Source organism: Rhinoderma darwinii, unplaced genomic scaffold (assembly GCF_050947455.1).
Source record: "Rhinoderma darwinii isolate aRhiDar2 unplaced genomic scaffold, aRhiDar2.hap1 Scaffold_125, whole genome shotgun sequence".
NCBI classification, from domain to species: domain Eukaryota; kingdom Metazoa; phylum Chordata; class Amphibia; order Anura; family Rhinodermatidae; genus Rhinoderma; species Rhinoderma darwinii.
In genome coordinates this window covers 411,746-434,000 of record NW_027461957.1, presented here as the reverse complement: position 1 = coordinate 434,000, position 22,255 = coordinate 411,746, and the positions used below count along the sequence as shown (strand labels likewise).

The 22,255-nt window shown below is 41.3% G+C and overlaps 1 long non-coding RNA gene across 3 annotated transcripts in view; it reads right to left on the bottom strand.

Annotated features, from left to right (window-relative positions):
• The window catches only part of LOC142699071 (uncharacterized), a 246,420-nt gene extending 240,486 nt beyond the window's left edge, over positions 1–5,934 (bottom strand). For all 3 annotated transcript variants that reach the window (XR_012865968.1, XR_012865967.1, XR_012865969.1), the window contains exons 1-5: positions 5,854–5,934; positions 4,048–4,122; positions 2,572–2,700; positions 1,451–1,517; positions 1,200–1,264 (exon numbers count right to left, since the gene is read on the bottom strand). This is a non-coding gene — a long non-coding RNA (uncharacterized LOC142699071). The remainder of the gene's footprint in view (positions 1–1,199; positions 1,265–1,450; positions 1,518–2,571; positions 2,701–4,047; positions 4,123–5,853) is intronic.
• Positions 5,935–22,255: the final 16,321 nt, after the last annotated feature.

Here is a 22,255-nt window from a genome sequence, read left to right as displayed (position 1 = left end):
TCCGTGCGACGTATCATGGACGTTAAACGCGTTTGTGTGAATAAGGCCTTACGTGTGTTAAAACAACGGACATCACACGGACCTATGCAATTCAATGGGGCCATTCAGAATCAATACTAGGAGTAAGAAAGACAAAGTATTAGGACAAATCCCAATCCATGGAAACATTTTCATGTAGAACAGAGGCCAGTCCCCAACAGTGTATTTTATAGCTTTAGGTGTATTATATATTATCTCATTTTTATGCTTCTACAATGTCTCTTATCAGTGAGTTATTATAATGAGCTTTATTCTTATTATATCACAACAGTAACTATTATGGGGTTTCTGAGGGGGTTCATACAATTATTCACACAGAGACACTTTATTAGGAGTCCTGCCACCCCTCCCCCTACAATGCTGCAGATAAACATTGCGGACGTCAGAGTGACAGGCGGCATGGATAGGTCCGCTCCCGGCCGCCCGCTTTTATTACTTGTAGTAATGATAACAGTAAGGTAAGCAGTCTCCCCTGACTGCTAGCAAAGTTTGGGGTACATGTCTGGGATACATGGCACAAGTGCCCAGCGCTGAGACACCAAGTAGTAGAGATGACTCCTGAACCCTGTACCTTTCCTTCACCACGACATTACAATATACAATATTATATATAGTACAAGTCCTCAGCAGTTACATGACATGGAATCAGTGGCTATTACAAGATGTTTGCCCATTTGGCCTAGGTATTTAACCGATCAGGGGGCTTCTCCCATATGACTTTCTAACATAAATCAGGGGCGGACGTACTATATGTGAGAACTGTGCAGTTACATTGGGGCCCAGCAGGTCAGGGGGCCCTCTGCCACCCCGAAAGTAACTAGTAGCGTCCTAATGTCTATTAGATTGCATGTAAAGGTTTGGGCTAATGAATTTCTTGTAGGCAATAATGTGTGGCAACTGCTCTTGGCAGGGTGACCGTGCCTTATATCCCCCCACACTGCTCCACCCCTAATCCCCAATTAACTTTACTGTACCCCTAGTCCCCTCAACCAATTACCTTAAATCTATCTTCAGGCCAAAACTGTTCCTTATTGTTCCCTTACGTGTCCCCCCTAGACTACATGGCACCGCCAGTCATATGGCCATCTTCATACTATACAAAGAAACCCATTACCTACACGATCCCTATCCTTATATATAGTAACTAAAGATGGATATACCTCATATAGATGAAATATTACTTCAGAGAGTCCCCCTGGCAGCAGGCAGCCGATCCCAAGGTTTTCTGGAACGAAAAGTAAAAATTATGATGTGAGCTTAGTATGGGTTATCATATCAACAAATATATGTTCAGCCAATTGACAACATTGGGGAATTTGTTCCCGCAGCCTCTCATGTGTCTCTATAGGAACATTCTGGATGACATCACATTATAGAATTTCTATAGGTTGTTATTTTCTATAATACTTACATATATACGGTGGATCTTCTAGCATGTCGGCTGTCACTGGTGCCGCATATTCACATGTTTTATATGTCTGTAATATACATAATGGCTTTACTGCATATACATAAAATAACCCCATATCTATAATGTATAATAATATATTTACTGTCACACATGTCATTATCTATCACAGGGCGAGTCAGACATTGAACACATTTTGTAATGTAACGTAGACCCAGGGAACATAATTATAGGGGTGAAGAGGTTGTACAGGCCCTGGTGTCCATGACTGGCATAAGGGGGTCACAATCTGAACAAATCCCCAATGCCGCCATCACCTGGAGGAATCCTGATTTTACTTGTCGCCCCCTTGACTGCCCTAGACCACCATACAATGAAAAAACAATTCCCCTTTACTGTCTTAAACCACCAGTGAATTTACACTGAACCCTTTCACAGCCCTAGACCACCAGATAAATATAAAAAACTGTATAGAAACATGACCCTGTGGGATGTGGTGGGTGGGTGAGCCTACTTTACTTGTTGCCCAGGACCCCATCTTACATAAAGCCTATTGTGTCTGTGGGAGTGCAGATTATATATGGTATATGATAGTTGGCAGGACCTGGTATAGATTTGGCACCAAGGCCCCGGAGCTTATAGTTATGTCTCTATATAAGCCAGAACTTAAGGGAAACTATAGAGAACTGTGGAGTTTCTGATTCTTCTCTCTTTTGTGGTGTCTCTGGACACATATAATGTGGGTACATGTAATGAATATTCTGGCCATGCACCGGGTTACCTGACAACATATAAGTTTGGGTGGCAGCTTAGTCTGGATGCCATAGTTGACCACACTGGGTTTCCAGGCTCTTGGTCTCTTTTCCTAATATATTACAGGTTTGTAGCTTGTCAGTAATAAGCGGTCACTACATTTTGTGTAGGACATTTTTTTCTATTCTTCCATCTACCACCCCCAGCATTGAAGCGAGGAATATTAGGAAGAGCAACCTTGTTTTCTGAGGGACAATGTGAGAAAACTGAAATTGGGCTCTTGGAGAAAATATCCATTATTGCTATAAACCTTCCAGCCAGTAAATATGTGATATAACGTGTGTAGAGATAAAGAAATATTCTGCACTTACCTTGGACTCTCCTACTTTATATGCTGGGCATTAGTTGGGCGCTCTCCTTATTTTTGGAGCAGCCCCTCCTACACCTGGACCTGAGGCCATCACAGAGCTCTTCATTGGGCTGTTACTTTTTTATTACTCCTGGAAATGTAAGAAGAAATTGACAACTGGGTGACGTTATTCTCTTTTCTCAATGGCCATGGTCTGATACTATACAATGAGTGCTGACAGTTTCATAATGTTTAGGGACACATCCTATAGACAAGAGATATTGTATCCCCCATATTCAAACATTCCCAGGCGGAATTATAGAGGAATGGAAAAATTCAGAGTGCTAAGAGGAGATGCTCCAGCATTATAATTTTATGGGAAATACAATTATTTACTCGTCATAAGAACAGACAAGTCCAGAACATATGACCAGTATTATATACATAGAAGAGATAATCCATCATCCCTGGGATTGGAGGTTAATTGTAATAAAATATTATAATATAAGATTACACTTCATGGAAAATACAATTTGACAGTTATAGATTTAGACAGCAGTGGATTTGGTATCACTATATAGCAGGTAATGGAGTTGGTCCTCTCTTCTTTGCGGCTGGGTGGTGACAACCTGTGCAGGACTCCGCTCTCCAGAGGAACTACATTGGCAGCAAGCAAAGCGGTGGAGAATTGTCCCAAAGGTCATGGGAAGGGGAATGGAGAGGTAAACAAACATCACGCCCGGCTCTCCTCAGTAGCTACATTGGGCCCCATAATGGAGGGCCCAGTTTGATCTTTGCTATGAGGACCCTAGTCTTCTATGTCCGGCTCTATATCCAGGAGTAAGATTATGTGACTGTTTGGTGAACTTCTTGGTGTCAGTAGAATTAGGGTATGTGCACACGACGAGAGGCTTTTACGGCTGAAATGACAGACTGTTTTCAGGAGAAAACAGCTGCCTCGTTTCAGCCGTAAAAGCTCCTCCTCGTATTATGCGAGGCGTCTGTGACGCTCGTAAATCTTGAGCTGTGCTTCATTGAGTTCAATGAAGAACGGCTCAAATTACGTTGCAAAGAAGTGTCCTGCATATAATGTATATAAGTGTCCTGCACTTGTTTGCCGAGGCAGTCAATTTACGCGTCGTCGTTTGACAGCTGTCAAACGACGACGCGTAAATTACAGGTCGTCTGCACAGTACGTCGGCAAACCCATTCAAATGAATGGGCAGATGTTTGCCGACGTATTGTAGCCCTATTTTCAGGCGTATATCGAGGCATAATACGTCTCGTTTACGCCTGAAAATAGGTCGTGTGAACCCAGCCTAAGGGTGTTCATGATAACTATGACTGCCGCCAAGTGTCAGGGATCTATCTGCCTATGTGACATGGAGGAATGGCTTCAGTCATACACAACAGTGCCGTCTGTTTTCTGACCAGATAATTTGGGACGTGTGTGAGTAATATGCAGGAAAGTCAAATTACAGGAAAGAGAGATCAATACCTGAGCGCTGTATTCAGGACACTGTCCCGGCAGCAGCAGTTCTGGGACTAATCAAGGGATCTGTTCAGACAAGATCTAAGAAAAAGATACAAAACCTCTGATCACAGGATAGATACAAGAATAGTTGTTATGTTACCAGAGGTTACACTTATAAACGTATACATTACACGTATACACTATTTAACATTGACGTCTATAGGTGACAGATGACCAACATATGACATATATCAGAGGTGTCCGTCACCGCCATCCTGTAAGAAACGTGTACAGTATGTTAAAGGAGTTTTCCCATGAGCGACATATTTGACGTAACCACAGGATATGTAATAAACGTCAGATAAATGCGTGTCCCACCTGTACACCAATCTCTAGAATGGGGCCCCCTAAACCCTGTTCTAGCATTTTGTGCTCACACTGACTCCCGGCCACTTACAGATTACATGGTCGGGAGTTACGGAAACAGCGTAGCTCGCTGAACTACGCTGTTTCTCTAACTCCCATAGTAGTGAATGGCAGCTACGGAAGCAGCATAGCATGCGAGCTACGCTGTTTGGGTAACTACTATTCAGTTCTATGGGGCTTTCCCCCTTCATAGTAGGAAATCAGCCGGAACACAAAAAGGTAGAACAGGGTTTAGGGGGCCCCGTTCCAGAGGTGGTTCTCTCTGAGCTGAAATACCGAGCACAGCCACTACCAAATGCATGGAGCTTTCCTGGTAAACAATGAAGATGACATGTGGCTGACCAGGGTGGTGCGGCCCCTTTACTCAGCTGATCATGGGGGTGGTAGGAGTCAGATCTCCACCGATCTGATATTTACTATTAATAATAAAGTTATGGAAAATCCCTTTAAAAGGTAAATAAGACATTTTATACAAAGGACAGAACATACATATAAAATTATAGAGGATCTGACGTCTCTCCTGGCATGTCTGTTCTAGAAAATACTTGAGAATTCACATTTCCATTCACAGATTACTGACTGCTGTAATTTTTAGGAAATAATAAATTTTAACTTTAATGGGGAAACAAACAATTCCAAATTGTAATATGTCATATATTGATATCTGCCTCATCAGCTGTAGCGTTCTGATGGAAAACATGTAACATCCCGACCATCACAGACATCATTAAAAAAGTCAATACAAACTATCAATATGAATATATTTATGCCCGTAGTATACAGAGACATGACCGGTTCTGTAAAGATTGGATGTGCTGGAATAATTCTGTATATGCCGTACCTCTCCCTTTCTAGGGGGCGCTCATACGTTGTCTGTTGTATACATATTATTTTTTCTTTATGATGACCTGTATACGTTCTTCACAACATTTATTTTATTTACCTTTTATTACCCATATTATTTTGAATCCCATTTTCTCAAAATGTTAAAACTTATAGGAATTAACGATTTAATTATTATTTGAGACTATTTACGTCTACCTGCGAGTAGAACTGTTCTACACATATATTTTCTGATGTCTCAACTGTTTAATAAAGACATATTGAAACAGAAATCTGAATGTAAAATCCACATGTTCAGTTTTTTTACTTGTGTTCATAGAAACATTTTACTGGAACTTGAAAAAAAAACAAAAAACAACCCCGTCAATCACAGGAAAAAAAAATCCTTCTACAATCAGATAGTTGTGGTGAGATGCTGGTTATAAATTGCTGCAGTAATGTCCAGTGTGAATCTGGTCTTATATCAGAATTCTAGAGCGTAGATATTTCATGTATCCAGTAACATGTATAATTAATAACACTGATATTATAGCTGATAAATAATAAAATGCTGCATCTTACCTGTCAATCACAGTCAATCACAGTCCTGGTCCAGATGTTATTCCCAAAAATTGGAGAAAAAGCCCAAAAATCGTGATCTGTAGGAAACACACTGATCAAATATCAAGTGCAAAGTGAGTGGAATCCAGCTGCACATAGAACTTAGCTAGTAGTACTGTCTATGACATCATCAGTGACATCATAAGTGGCTGCAGTATCGGTTACATCATCGGTTATCTCCTCCTGCCTGGATAGACTGTCTGTGTATACACTGGATATAGGCGTTATATGGGACTGCTGTTTTATAAGCATGGAATATACATGCCCACTTGGTCAAAAGCTAAAAAAAATGCCCAGTTGGGCATTTAGATTTATGCTAATAACTTTCTTAAATAGGTCATAACTTGGTCAAAATTGATCGTTTTTCTAAATAAAAAAAACACTGCTGTGATCTACATGAGAGCGCCGATCACATGTAGATGACAGGCCACGTAGAATGCGGTGACACAGCCTCTTTAACCCCTTCGCGCTCAGCGACGTACTATTCCGTCACGCTAACCAATACGTTCGCGCTCAGCGACGGAATAGTACGTCGCCGGAGTAACGGCCATTTCGGCCGTCCTCCCGACACATACAGGAGCTGTGACAGCTGCTGTCTCGTACAGCAGCTGCCGCAGCTCCTACAGCGGGGACCAATCGCTGTGTCCCCGCTGATTAACCCCTGAAAAGCCGTGTTCAATAGTGATCACGGCTTTTTAGGGGTTAAGCTACAATTGCCAGCCTGCTACACGATAGCGGCTGGCGATGGTGACTATGGCAACCGGACACTAAACAATGGCGTCCGGCTCTGCAATCGACGGAAGCCTACTGGGTCCTGACAAAGTCAGGACTCACTATGCTTGCTGTCAGTGAACAGCTCACAGCTCTAATACACTGCACTACGTATGTAGTGCAGTGTATTAGAATAGCGATCAGGGCCTCCTGCCCTCAAGTCCCCTAGTGGGACAAAGTAATAAAGTTAAAAAAAAGTTAAAAAAAGATGTGTAAAAATAAGAAAATAAAAGTTTTAAAAGTAATAAAAGTAAAAATCCCCCTTTTTCCCTTATCAGTCCTTTATTATTAATAAAAATATATAAATAAACAAATAAACTATACATAATTGGTATTGCCGCGTCCGTAACGGCCTGAACTACAAAGTGATTTCATTATTTATCCTGCGCGGTGAACGCCGTAAAAGAAAATAATAATAAACCGTACCACAATCACAATTCTTTGGTCACTTCACCTCCCAAAAAAAGGAATAAAAAGAGATCAAAAAGTCGCATGTACCGAAAAATGGTACTGATCGAAACTACAGTTCATTACGCAAAAAATAAGTCCTCGCACGGCTTTATTGATGGAAAAATATAAAAGTTCTGCCTCTTAGAATAAGGTAACACAAAAAGTGAATGGTTGTTTACAAAACGTATTTTATTGTGAAAACGCCATAAGACATAAAAAAAAACTATAAACATCTGGCATCGCCGTAATCGTATCGCCCCGCAGAATAAAGTGAATATGTCATTTATAGCGCACGATGTACGCTGTAAAAAAATAGAATAAAAAAACAATAGTAGAATTGCTGTTTTTTAGTCACCACGCCACCTAAAAAAATAGAATAAAAACTGATCAAAAAGTCACATGCACCCCAAGAAAACTGCAATGAATTCCTCAAGGGGTCTAGTTTCCAAAAAGGGGTCACTTTTGGGGGTTTTCCACTGTTTTGGCACCACAAGACCTCTTCAAACCGGACATGGTGCCTAATAAAAAAGAGGCCTCATAATCCACTAGGTGCTCCTTTGCTTCTGAGGCCGGTGCTTCAGTCCATTACCGCACTAGGGCCACATGTGGGATATTTCTCAAAACTGCAGAATCTGGGCAATAAATATTGAGTTGCGTTTCTCTGGTAAAACCTTTTGTGTTATAAAAAAATGGTATAAAGAGGATTTTCTGACAAAAAAAAAATGTAAATTTCACCTCTACTTTGCTCTAAATTCCTGTGAAACACCTAAATGGTTCATAAACTTTCTAAATGCTGTTGTGAATACTTTGAGGGGTCTAGTTTCTAAAATGGGGTGTTTCATAGGGGTTTCTAATATATGGGCCCCACAAAGCAACTTCAGAACTGAACTGGGACCTAAAAAAATAAATAAATTAGGCAATACTTCGCTTCTTACATTATACTGATAATGAGCCGTGCCCACCACGAGATTACCCCAGTTTTGACCGTTTGTATAAACGGAGACCCCTATTAGACCATTTCAGTGCCCGGTTTTCCAAAGCATACACCCCTGAGAAGTGAATTTCTATTGATGAGTCCTTGGTAGATTTTAAAGGGAGTGTTCAATTCCGCGAGTACCTGCCGGGTAAGAGAGTGCATCAGGGTATACCTACAAATTTAGGATATATAAAGGGAAGGACACCAGTATTCATCCCCCATAATGCCCCCCCCTTACTGAGAGTTAATGCAAAAATTGTGTGGGATTTGGTGCACCCACTGCTGGACCAGGGTTACCACCTCTACCTGGATAATTTTTATACCAGCGTCCCACTCTTCAACTGCCTCGCTTCCAGTCCTGTGGCATGCGGCACTGCTAGAAGAAACCTGAGAGGCCTCCCTAAGACTCTGCAGGGCAAACAAAAAGGGGTGAGCGCAGGGCACAATCTAGCAGCAACATATTGTGTGTCAAGTACAAGACAAGAGAGATGTCACACCAGTACCCATGTACCTGTACGAGGTACCAGTACAGAGACCCCCAAACCAGACTGCATCCTGGACTACAATAGGTAGATGCGAGGGGTGGACTTGTCATATCAAGTCCTGAAGCCCTACAGCGCCATGCGGTGTGGTATAAGAAGCTGGCCGTGCACATCATACAGATGGCATTGTACAATGTGTACGTGCTACGTCAATGAACAGGCCTGAGGGGAACTTTTCTGGAATTTCAAGAGGTGGTTATCAAGAACCTAATCTTTAGGGACCAGGAAGGGGGGGGGCACCCAGTACTACTGGAAGCGAGGCCACACGTATCGTACCAGGGAAACACTTTCCAGGAGAAGTTCCCCAAACTGGCAAGAAGGGAAAAAGTCAAAAAAGGTGCAAAGTCTGCTATAAGAGGGGGATAAGGGATGACACAATATATCAATGTGACACGTGTCCCGAAAAAACCAGAGCTCTGTATGAAAGAGTGTTTTAAAATGTATCATACATCCCTTGGTTTATAATTTACCCCAATGTTACTTACCCTGATGCACTCCGCACAGCTTATCCCCCCTTATCTTTCCCCTCTGGGCCCTGCTGCGTGCCTAGGCAGCTGTTACCATCCACATTGAGGGTATTGCCATACCCGTAAGAACCCACATTACAGTTTATGGGGTGTATGTCTCCGATCAAAATGCTCACTACACCTCTAGATGAATGCCTTAAGGGTTTAGTTTTTAAAACGGGGTCACTTCTTGCGGGTTTCAACTGTACTGGTAACTCAGGGGCTTCTGCATACATGACTTCGCACCAGAAAATCCCCAGTAGGCCAAATGGTGGTCCTTTCGTTCTGAGCCCTCCCATGGGCCCAAACGGCAGTTTATCACAACAAATGGGGTATTGCCGCACTCAGGACAAATTGCGCAACAGTATGGGGTATTTTATTTCTTGTTAAAATAAGACATTTTTAGCCAAAACAACATATTATTGGAAAAAATTAATTTTGTTTTAATTCCCAGCCCAATTCAAATAAGTTCTGTGAAGAAACTATGGTCTCTAAATGGTCACATTACTCATAAATCAATTCTTGAGGGGTGCAGTTTCCAAAATGGGGTCATTATTGGGGGATTCCTACTGTTTTGGCACCTCAACACCTCTTCAAACCTGGCATGCTGCCTAAAATATATTCTAATAAAAAAAGAGGCCTCAAAATGCACTAGGTGCTTCTTTGCTTCTGGGGCTTGTGTTTTAGTCCACGAGCGCACTAGAGCCACATGTTGGACATTTCTAAAAACTGCAGAATCTGGACAATACATATTTAGTAGTGTTTCTCTGGTAAACTCTGTTTGGATGTTTGTAAACAGAAAAGCACGTGGTGCTTTTCTGTTTTCATTCATCCTTTTCACTGCAGTTGCGCGAATCATGCGCGTCCCATGGAAGTGCTTCCATGCGACATGCGTGGTTTTCACGCACCCATTGACTTCAATGGGTGCGTGATGCGCGAAAAACGCTCAAAGAACGGACATGTCGTGACTTTTACGCAGTGAAAATCACGCACCTGTCTGCACGGCCCCATAGACTAATATAGGTCCCTGCGACGCGCGTGAAAATCACGTGCGTCGCACGGACGTATAACACGCTTGTGTAAATGAGCCCTTAGAATGATGAAATTGAAGTGAATGATTTTTCAGTTGACCGGTTCACACGCCGTGTATTTGATACGTTTTTTTTTTGCACATTTTACGTGCAAAAAAACACATTAAAAAAACACTTGATTAAACTTGATCTTGCGTGTTTGGGGGGATTTGTGTGTGTGTGTGTGTGGGGGGGGGTGCTCGCCGCTGATTCTTCAAAACAGCTGATAAGCGGCTATGAAGTATCAGCGGTGCCCGTGTACACTCCGCTCTGCCACACACACACACACATGGGAAAAGTCTTAAAGGGGTCGTCCAGGAAAACATGGCACTGCACCTGTCCTCAGGTCGTGTGTGGTATTACAGCTCTGTCCTATTCACTTCAATGGAGGTGAACTGCAATACCAGACACAACCTGAGGACAGGTGCGGCGCTGTGTCTCCAATCCGGACACCCCTTCTGTCCTGAGATGACCCGACGGGGGAGGCGGGTGTCAGAGCCACCCAGCGCCATCACTGCAGACAGAACCACAACTACGGCATGAGGGCAGGGCTTGTCCTGAGTGCACTGTCTCTTGTTATGGACAGATTTATAGTCACATGAACCCCGTCTGATGAACCGGTAACCTAGGTCCAATCACATGACAGAGGGGTCACCAAAAACCCTGTGCACCCTCAGCCCGTCCATCCAGCCCTTTCCTGGTTATATCTGCTTCTGGGAAAGCTGGGTGACCACCATTACCCCTCCTGCTGGAGTGTTTGGGGATGTGACTAATGAACCTCTCACACTCCAGTAGGAGGGGTAATGGTGGTCACCCAGCTTTCCCAGACCCCTGAACGGTAAATCTCTCTAGTTGTGCTGAGACTGTTTGGGAATGTGACTAATGAACCTCCCAGTCTCAGCACAACTAGAGAGATTTACCATTCAGGGCTTTCCCTGTACAGTTGTTTCATGTGTCCTTCATACAGGGGGGGGGTCCCGTCAGGGGTGGGGGCTGCAGTGCAGCTGGTCTTCATAATGGTGCCTGCTATCTCCCTGCAAACAGCTTCTCTGCTGTGTGACTCTGACCTGCGTCTGCGCAGTAGAGAGCCAGAGAGCAGAATCAATGGAACGGCTCCCGTTCATTGACTCCTATGCACTGTAGCTGCCGTATTCCATCTCAGTATGTGTCGTTAATCGACACATACAGAGATGAAAAACAAAATGGCAGCCCCCATAGAGAAGTAAAAGTTAGAAAAAAGTAAAACACAAACACACAAATAAATAAAATTAATTTTAATAACATACTAAAAGCAATATTATATTTAAAAAAAAATCGCGACACCTGCCCTTTAAGGCCAAAACTAGGCTGCGTCCTTAAGGGGTTAAGTCATTGAAAACCATTGAAAAAGTGAAATTAAAGTTTCTTGCCGCTGTGTATTTAATGCATTAAAAGTCAAGTTAAAGATCTCTACATCTGTACATAGAAGGGGACATATTGCAGAACAATTATATCATTAGTGTCACTTATATAAATTGGAATTATGTGTAAAACTGTCACTTCTGTCTGTAAAGTGGTCGTCTCGTCATTACAAGCTCATTTTGAAATAACGTTTTCTCTTTATTCCGGAGACGCTACAGACACTGACCAATAGGCGACTATCTTTATAGACTGTGCGCCATTTATAATATTTATGTCTTCTCTTAAGCCCCCTCAGGCACCAGCCCCCGGTGAGACTTTTACCTCTGTAACCCCTATTATTAAGCCCTTGATGATTATACACCGTTCAGCCATAACATTAACCCCTTAAGCCCCCATGACATAACTGTGCACCATGGATTGTCTTACATAAGGCCACCATGATGTACAGTTACGTCATGGTGATTGTGCGGTCACAGGAGGTCATTTTAATTGAAGATGCCGCCACCGATATTGGGAATTATTAGGGATACAAAATCGGTGTAAATGGGTCTTAAAGGAGTATTCCCAGCTTACATATAAAGGACGTGTTCACACCGCTCATCTTCAGGCATATGTCAGAGCGTAAAATGGTCGTGTTACGCTCCAAAATACACTTGAAATGCGCCTGCAAACCGCTTCCCATTAATATTAATAGGAAATACACCGCGCAGCTCATATGAGGTGTATTTTTTTGCTGCTGAATTATTAAACACGTAAAAATATGCTTTATAAAAAAGAAGGGACATGTCCCTTTCGGAAGCATTTTAGAAGCTGATTTTTCCCTTTTCCCATGACACTTTAAAAAACCCTCTGAAAAAAACGCCTCAAAATACGCTCAAAAAATGATTGGAATATCAGCTGTAAAAAACGTCCGGATTCAGAGTCTGTCTTCTTTTAATCTCAGCCTCGTATTTTCAGCCTAAACATCTGCGGTGTGAACCTGCCCTCACATGCACATTTCCTGCAGACCTTACCCAGTCATCGCTACTTGCTTCACCCTAAATTTGTTTTGGGGAGCAGGGGTTTTCCTTTCCCAAATCCCAGACAACCCTTCTTAGGCTGGATTCACACACAGCGCTTTGCTGCGTTTTTGTGCTTTTCGTTGTGGTGTTTTTAATGCAGTTTCTGTGGTGTTTTTTCTTGCTGTATTAAGTGCTGCAGATGTTACATTAAAGTCTATAGTAAAATATCAAATGCATTACACACAACTGCGTTCTGGTTTGTGTCGTTTTTGAGGCAATTTTGTGATCAGTGGCATTTTTTTCCACACGCTCTGGGTATAGCGTTTTTTTCAGGCGTTTTTTCTATAGATTCTATATAGGACTTCAAAAATGGCAGAAAACAAAGCACGTACAAAATGACACCACATAAACACGGCACTAAAAACGCCTTAAAAAAACGCTTGTTTCATTTTAATAACGCTGGTGTTTTTAGAAGCGTTTCGGTGCAGTTTAAAATGACAGACATTTTCTGTGTGTGAAGGAGGCCTTAAAGAGGCTCTGTCACCAGATTAAAAATGCCCTATCTCCTACATCATTTTATGGGCGCTGGAATGTAGTTAACAGCAGTGGTTTTTATTTTGAGAAACTATCTTTTTTCAGCAAAGTTATGACCTTTATTACAATTATGCAAATTAGTTTCTTAATGCCTGAGTGGGCGTTTTTTTACTTTTAACCGAGAGGGTGTATTACAATAGAGTGTATGACGCTGACCAATCAGCATCATACACTTCTCTTCATTACACCCAAGCTGGTTTCACTAAACAGCGTGATCTCGCGAGACCATGCTGTGACGTCACTTCCGCCCACAGATCCTTCATCCCTGCGTCTGAAGACTGAACATAGATCGTCTCCAGGCGTATAAGAAGTTACAGTCGTCGGATCTGCAGCAGCAGCAGCGGAGGAGGCAGCATCACACAGTGCAGGTAAACATATAGAACTCCCTAGAGGCGAAGGACCTGTGGGCGGAAGTGACATCACAGCGTGGTCTCGTGAGATCACATTGTTCAGGGCATTTTTAATCTGGTGACAGAGCCTCTTTAAGGTAACGCTGTGAGAAAGATATTGTAACCTAAAGAAATTGATACATAAATTTCCCTATGCATAGAACATATCCAAAGCCGCCCCTGTAGTTTTCTTCACCATAGTGTCCGTATCCCCCTCTACATGACTGGACACAATATTGTTCGCTGTGATGGCGACTTTCCTATGATGCACACGGATATGAAATTCTTACATGGTGTATGGTGACGAATAAAATAAAAAGATACAATATATCACTGCATGTAGAGTTTCATATTATATATACTGTAAGTGGGAGTGCGGTTTGCATCGTGTTATTCTTTAGGATTTGAACAATATTTTCCTATATGATACATGAGAGGGTTGGGATCATTTCTGGGGATAGTAATTCTCTTGAATTCTAATCAAACTTGGTGTCACACAGAAGGATCCTTTCTTTTTGAGTCGTGTCTTGTCTTCTGCTCTCCATTTATCCTGGCACTGAGACGGCCTCCCCTTTCCAAGGGAGACTAAATGTCAAGAAATCACTACTTGAGAAATTCCCCAGAGTGCAAGCTTATGGAATTGCTATACGATAAATTCCCCAAAGGCAGCTGGAGACCGTCTGGATGAAGTGTGCAGGTAAATTAGCTACCTCAAGTCCATCACCACTCTGGTCAGCATAGTCTAAGGCTACTCTATGGTCTTCACCAGAGCCCACCTCAAGGCAGGTTGGATTTGGCTGCATAGAACCCAGGTTGCTTTTATGGAATACAGTGTTGGACAGGAGGTGCAATGCAGGCAATGCCAGAACGGAAACCAGACAGATAGAGGGTAAACAGCAAGCGGAGTTCACAACCAGGAAATACTAAAAGTCCAAATCCCAAAACAGAAGAATACCAGGACTTGCAGAGGTCAAAACCAGCCAAGAGCAGAATGTCCAAATTTGTGAGCAGAGGGAAAATCCAAAGACAAAGTCGAGGACCAGTTCAAAGAGTCCAAACAGTCAAGGTGATACAGAAGCTTGATCAGAAACATGCAAATACATGAAATCACAAACAACAATGAGAAAACTGAACAGATTCGAAAACTCCATCCTTGGCCCTGATAGGACGCAGACAGAGAAATAAGATCGGCTCTGCATCAAAATCCAGGACCATCCAGAAGGTTGGATAGTAGTCATGACAACCTTAAAGCGACCGATGTTTCCTAAAATTAAATATTAAATAAATCACTTGCTCATAATTATTTTTTCTCCCATATGTCATGTCAATTGTCCAAATGTTTGATCTGTTTTCATGAAACATTAAAGATTTTGTTTTTGGAATCATTATTAACATGTCTTTTATACTAATTTCTGTGTATTGTGCTTTGATTGCGACACATTCATTAGTTTTAAATTACATTTTTGTTTATTTTCTTTAGTATTTACAGTGTTTGGAAGAGGGTGGGGATAGTAGCCAATCAGAGCATTGGACAGATCCAAGCAGCAGGAGAGGAGTGTGCTGATCTTGTGGGAGTCAGTGACCTGTTCATTCATCTGACTATCTAAAGTGGATATAAGTAGTTATCATCTTGAAAGACTAGACCACATATGACAGCATTTGATGTGGCTAAAATGTTACGGCCAAGGTTTGACAGCAACACAGATGGGTGCGATGTTACCATAAATCATGGGTGAGTAATGTTCTCTATCGAAATAAAGATCCAAGCAACCTTGTCAAATGCTCTTAGTTTTCCCGATATTCTCAATGTTCCTTGCAGGTGTCTCCTATTGAGAATCATTGACGTCACCTCTGAGTTTACAGGTAACGCTTCTATTTAACTGTAATTTGCGGCCAACTCCGATTCTACTACTAATAATGCTGCAATAACCCAGCTCTTCTAGGCAGAGTACATCACATACTGTAAAACACATCAAGGCCACCAGATGTCGCTGTGCTGTCAGTTATCTACACGTTTTCTGCTAGCAGGTGATCGCAGAAAATGTCTTTAGTGTAAACCTCAATGTGGATGTTTAAAGTATTACTTACTGCATCAATGACCAATGTTGTTGATGAAACGACCCTCCGACACTTTAGTGAAAAGTCGTCTTCTAAAACGTTGTTATCTCAATGAAATAGCCAAATTGAATATGATAGAGGAAAATTTATAATAAGTCATAGAAAAACCATGGGTGGTCTTCTCAAAGATGTGGTCTTTTGGAGTCGTTTTGTTACAGTAGGGGTGACGTATTGCTGCTCAATGCAAATAACCCCTTCCCGACATTTGCCGGATGGATATGTCATGGTAAGCTAGTGCTTCCCGCATTTTGCCGTAGCCATACGACAAATGCATGGCATCGGCTCAGAAGCTGAGTCGGTGCCATCATCGCCGGATGTCAGCAGTATCTTACAGCTGACATTAGGCTGTAATGCAGGAAACCGAAAGAATAGATGATCCAGTGCAGTTAGTTAAAATAGAACATTGTTCCAATTTTATTTGGAGTATTAAAACAAGATCAGTCCTGAGTGTAATACTTAGAGATAGATAGAAGGTGCCTACGCGTTTCAGACGCACACCGTGTCCTTCCTCATGGCTTTTTGTTAAATAACAGACTATCAGGGGGAGGTTTATATCCGGTTACCTACAGGTGGTAATTAAACCTAGTAGCTGCAACTAGTTCAACAGGGTAATGCTATTGGATGAGCAAGGTAATGCTATCCAGCATATTGTTTTTTGAACACAAGAGGGCGCACAACTGGCTTGAGCAATTTATGAATGCAATCTATGTATCGTAATGGAGCTGTCCAGCAGAATGGTGCTGAACTGAAACGCCGGTAAAGTGTTATGTTGTTATTCTATAGTAGTTGTCATGTTTATCATATCATGGACACTGAACATGTCCAAAAATGATGGAAATACCAAATGTTCTAGTTGTAGCTTAATGAAATAATATTTAATTTGTAAGGCTGACGGATATAAACCTCTTTAATGCTCACATTGAGAGATTAAAAATATGTATAATAGGCTAAAAAATTCAATATTTCAAACAATTTAAAATAAATTCTGAACTGAGAAGATTACTATAATTAGGTGTTTGGGGCAGACATGAATATTATTTTCTTACCCATAAATGTTATAACAGGTGGAAATAATGTACATCGTACAGAATAGTATGACCCGACAAATGCATGAAACCTATCAGTGCAGGAGGCCAAAATCTGGTGGGACCTGACTACGCTACGTAATTATATTACGAAACAGATGATCCCAAGAGGCTTACGCCTAAGAAAAAGCCCTACGTTTGTTTATTCTGAAGAGTTCAACACACAATGGAATTCTATACTATCTGAATGTTCCATAAAATTAATGGAATTAATAACCAGTCATGAGGAGGCCAAATTGACAGAATTGGATACAGATATTTTCTCACTGAAGGAACAAATTAATGCCTTTTCCAGCTCACCTGCTTTCATTTCATTGGAACAACGTACCTCTCTTTATTTGGAAAAACTAAATAAATCTATAGCTGAAACTAAAAAAAACAAGTTCCAAAGAGATCTTAGAGACTATTCAAATAAAGAAGTATATCAATGGAACAGAAGAGACAAACGACATAAAATTAAACCTATTCTTAAAAACCGCAGCAAGAGAGGAGATCAAATACTAGTCTGAATAGAGTCAGTTTCAGCTCCTCTGAACCAGACTCTTTTGAGGGGATAAATGGAACCTCAGACAGTGATAACTCCAGGAATTCTTATTCCCAAATATATCAACCAATTACCAAGGTCAAGAATTCAAAAAACGAGGAAGGAGGGGCGGCAGGAAACATAAATCAAAGGGATCAGGAACAAAACCGCCGCCTACGAAATCGCAAGAACCCTTATCCAGCATAAGTGTGATTAACCTCTCTTCAACTGAGTTAACTCCAGACCAAGTCAAAGTCCTTTCTTTGGGCCTTAATTTTGCCCCCAATCGTACGTTTGATACATTTAAGACGCTTTTGGATATCAACCGGTTTGTCAGAAACCTTACAGTTAAAAGGCATTTCTATAACCCACTATCAGTAATAACGGATAATGAAGAAATTAATTAACAAGAGCAGAATATCAATTCCCATGATCATAGATCACTGTCATTTGAAGAACACAGGACTATCCAATGTCTAGAAAGTTTGGACCCCCAACCTCCTGTACGGAACATCAGTCTCTCAACGGACTTTGTCACAAAAAATCCGAGTTTCTACCCTTTGGCATCTAGGACCGACTCCATGGATAGGTTCCAATGGGCAATAGAGAAAGATTTACAACAATTATCCGAGAAGTCCAAGCACTGCAAAAGGGACTATAACATCTCTAAAGCTCTTAATAGGGCAAAACAATCATTGAAAAATAACAACGATATTGTGATTAAAATGTCGGATAAGGGGGGTAGCATTACCGTACTAGACAGGGAAATGTATAAAAGTCACATTTTAAAGTTGTTGGAAGACACAGACACATACAAAAAATTAACATGTAATCTAAGCACCATGTTTCAAAAGAAACTTGACAAACTTATAAGTGATGGGCTAAATAGTGGTGTACTGACAAAAAAACAATCAGAATATATTACTGTACAATGCCCTATTATCCCAATCATGCACGCATTACCCAAAACACATAAAGGTATAGTTCCTCCTCCCATGCGTCCCATAGTGTCAGGGATAGGTTCAATGACAGACAAACTCTCGGAATGGTTAGACTCCCTGCTACAACCTTTAGCAGTAAAAACCCCGGGTCATTTACGTGACACAAGAGATGTTTTATGCTCATTTGTAGATAAAAAGTGGACAGATGAATTTACAAGGTTGAGCTGTGACGTGACCTCTCTTTATACCAGTATCCCTCACCATATAGCTCAGAGGGCACTAGAACATCATCTACTCAGACACAGTACCTATAGCTATGAATTACAATCTTTCATACTTGAGGTACTCACGTTTCTTATGACACACAATTTCTTTAAATTTGATAATACATTTTACTTACAACTGACTGGAGTATCAATGGGAGCTAAGTTCTCCCCCTCTCTGGCAAATCTTGTGATGGCCTGGTGGGAGGAATTGTTCATCTTTTCTAGTGCTAATCCCTTTGGCAGATCCATCAATTGGTATTCAAGATACATTGATGACCTGCTATTTATATGGGAGGGCAAAATATCAGACATCCCTAACTTTATACACTATCTGAATGACAACCAATTTAACTTAAAATTTACTCATTTGGTCCAAAAAAACACTATTCAGTTCTTAGATCTGGAACTCACAGGCCAATCAGGAGAAATAATTAACACTAAAACCTATCGCAAACCCATCTCAGGAAACACCATCCTGCATGCAACAAGCAGTCATCCCAAACAGACCATATCATCAATTCCTGTGGGTGAGATGTACCGGGCGAAAATAAATTGTAGTGATGATAGCAATTACCAAGTGGAACAACATCAAATAGAAAAGAGACTACGAAAAAGAGGGTACCCAGAATGGACCTTAAAAAGAGCATCCTCCATTGTAAAGCATAAACCTAGAAATCTACTCCTTGAACCAAAATGTAACAAAAATGTAATCCGAAATATACCCACTCTGGTGTTACAGTACAGTACCCAGTTCAATGCCATTAAGAAAATCGTTCAAAGAAACTTAGTCATACTTATGGATGACGACATCTTGTCAGATATTCTGAAGGACGGCTGTCAAGTAGTACCCAGAAAAGCTCCCTCTTTAGGTGATGCTCTCTCTTCCTCTATTCTTCCGCTAAATACTTTAAAGCCCACTTGGCTTCATTATGCGGGTTTTTTTTTAGATGCGGCTCACATCCTTGCAAAGTTTGCTCATATGCTAAACCTAAAAAAACTTTCAGAGACTCAGATAATGTAAAGAATTTCACAATCCAAAATCACATCAATTGTAATAGTGAAGCACTAATTTACATTATAGAGTGCAACACATGCAATCTCATGTACATAGGATGTACCAGCCGTAAATTTAAAGTGAGAATATTGGAACATCTGGGTTATATTAAAAATACAAACATTGCAAATATTTCCAATGTTGTAAGACATTTTATAACCCAACATAATAGATCCACTACAAGCCTTCAATGTTATGCCATAGAAAAAGTAAAATCACCAATTAGAGGGGGGAACATAAAACACAAAATCTTATCACGAGAAGCCTACTGGATATTCACTCTAAAAACGAGAGTCCCCGATGGACTTAACCGTAGAAAATAACTTATGTTCCACTTCTAATGGATAAAAATAATACAGAATCAGCAACACAAATTTAGGAATGCTAAAACATTGGCTAGTAAAGTAATATCACAACCACAATGCCATCTAAATGATTATTTGTGTTCGTCGGGGCATATTGTTCTATACAATGTGCATAATTTCCTAATTATGAGTAAGGAACAAAAATAATGAACAAAAATATTACAGAATAATTAATAGCAAACTAGAAAATATTAAAAGTTTGGCTAATAAAGTAATACTATTACTATAGAGATATCTGTTTGGTTTATGCATTTGTCGGGTCATACTATTCTGTACGATGTACATTATTTCCACCTGTTATAACATTTATGCGTAAGAAAATAATATTCATGTCTGCCCCAAACACCTAATTATAGTAATCTTCTCAGTTCAGAACTCATTTTAAATTGTTTGAAATATTGAATTTTTTAGCCTATAATACATATTTTGAATTTCTCGATGTGAACATTAAAGAGGTTTATATCCGTCAGCCTTACAAATGAAATATTATTTAATTAAACTACAACTAGAACATTTTGTATTTCTATCATTTTTGGACATGTTCAGTGTCCATGATATGATAAACATGACAACTACTATAGAATAACAAATTAACACTTTACCGGCGTTTCAGTTCAGCACCATTTTGCTGGACAGCTCCATTACGATAGATAGCTTCCATTCATAAATTGCTCAAGCTAGTTGTGCGCCCTCTTGTGTTCAAAAACCAATATGCTGGATAGCATCGCTTTGCTCAACCAATAGCATTACCCTGCTGAACTAGTTGCAGCTACTAGGTTTAATTACCACCTGTAGGTAACCGGATATAAACCTCCCCCTGATAGTCTGTCATTTAACAAAAAGCCATGAGGAAGGAAGCGGTGTGCGTCTGAAACGCGTAGGCACCTTCTATCTATCTCTAAGTATTACACTCGGGACTAATCTTGTTTTAAATACTCCAAATAAAATTGGAACAATGTTCTATTTTAACTAACTGCGCTGGATCCTCTATTCTTTCGTTTTCCTCCATCTTAAGACCTTGATCCAAGATGACGTAGCCCAGGAAGGGCAAAGACCTCTTTTCAAAGGTGCACTTTTCCAACTTGGCATACAAGCGATTCTCTCTTAGTCGCAAAAGAACTTGACGAACATGCCTCCGATGGGTCATCAGATCTGGGGAGAAAATTAAAATATCATCGAGATAAACTACAACACACATATAGAGGAGATCTCGGAAGATATCATTAACGAACTCCTGAAATACTGCGGGAGCGTTACACAGTCCGAAGGGCATCACTAGGTATTCGTAGTGCCCATCGCGGGTGTTAAATGCCGTCTTCCATTCGTCACCCCGGCGAATCCGGATTAGATTATAAGCCCCCCGCAGATCTAGGTTAGAAAAAAATTTGGCTCCTCGTATGCGATCGAAGAGCTCGGAAATAAGTGGCAACGGGTATTTGTTCATGACCGTGATCTGATTGAGACCACGGTAGACAATGCAGGGTCGAAGAGATCCTTCTCTCTTTTTAACGAAGAAGAAGCCAGCCCCGGCCGGGGAGGAAGATTTTCTAATAAAACCCCTCTCCAAGTTCTCCTTGATATAGGCTGACATCGATAAAGTCTCTGGCAAGGAGAGAGGATATACTCGTCCACGGGGAAGAGAACATAGGGAACCAATTCAATGGGACAGTCATAATTCCGATGTGGAGGCAACGTCTCAGCCTCTAGTTTGCAAAAGACATCCGCAAAACTGGCATACTGAGATGGTAGACCAGAAAGTGACTGAGGTAGAGGGGCATTACAGGACGGACTTGTGACAGGCAATGGCTATGGCATCTGGAACCCCATTGAAGAACCTCTCCAGAACTCCAGTCAAGTGTCGGGGCGTGTAGACGGAGCCATGGCAGACCCAGCAGGATAGGATTGATAGCCTTGGGTAGTACCAGGAAGGTGATCTGTTCTGAGTGAAGAGCTCCGACCCGTAGTGTCAACGGCTCTGTGATGAGCATGATCGGATCAGGCAATGGTAGACCATTCACGGAGGCAACAGCCAGGGGTCTCTCCAGACGGACTGTGGGTAGACTAAAACGATCCACTAGATCCTGCTGGATGAAATTAGCAGCCGCTCCAGAGTCAAGATAGGCGGAGGAAGGATGTGATGTCTCTCCGGTGACGATGGCCACAGGAATCGATAATCTGGAAGAGGCTAACAGGATGGGGGCATCCAAGGTAGAAGGAAGGTCGCAGGTTGCCAGTTCGTCCTTGATGTGAGAGGACAGTCCCTGCCAGAAGGTCGTCACCAGTGCCTCATTGTTCCATGCCAGCTCGGCTG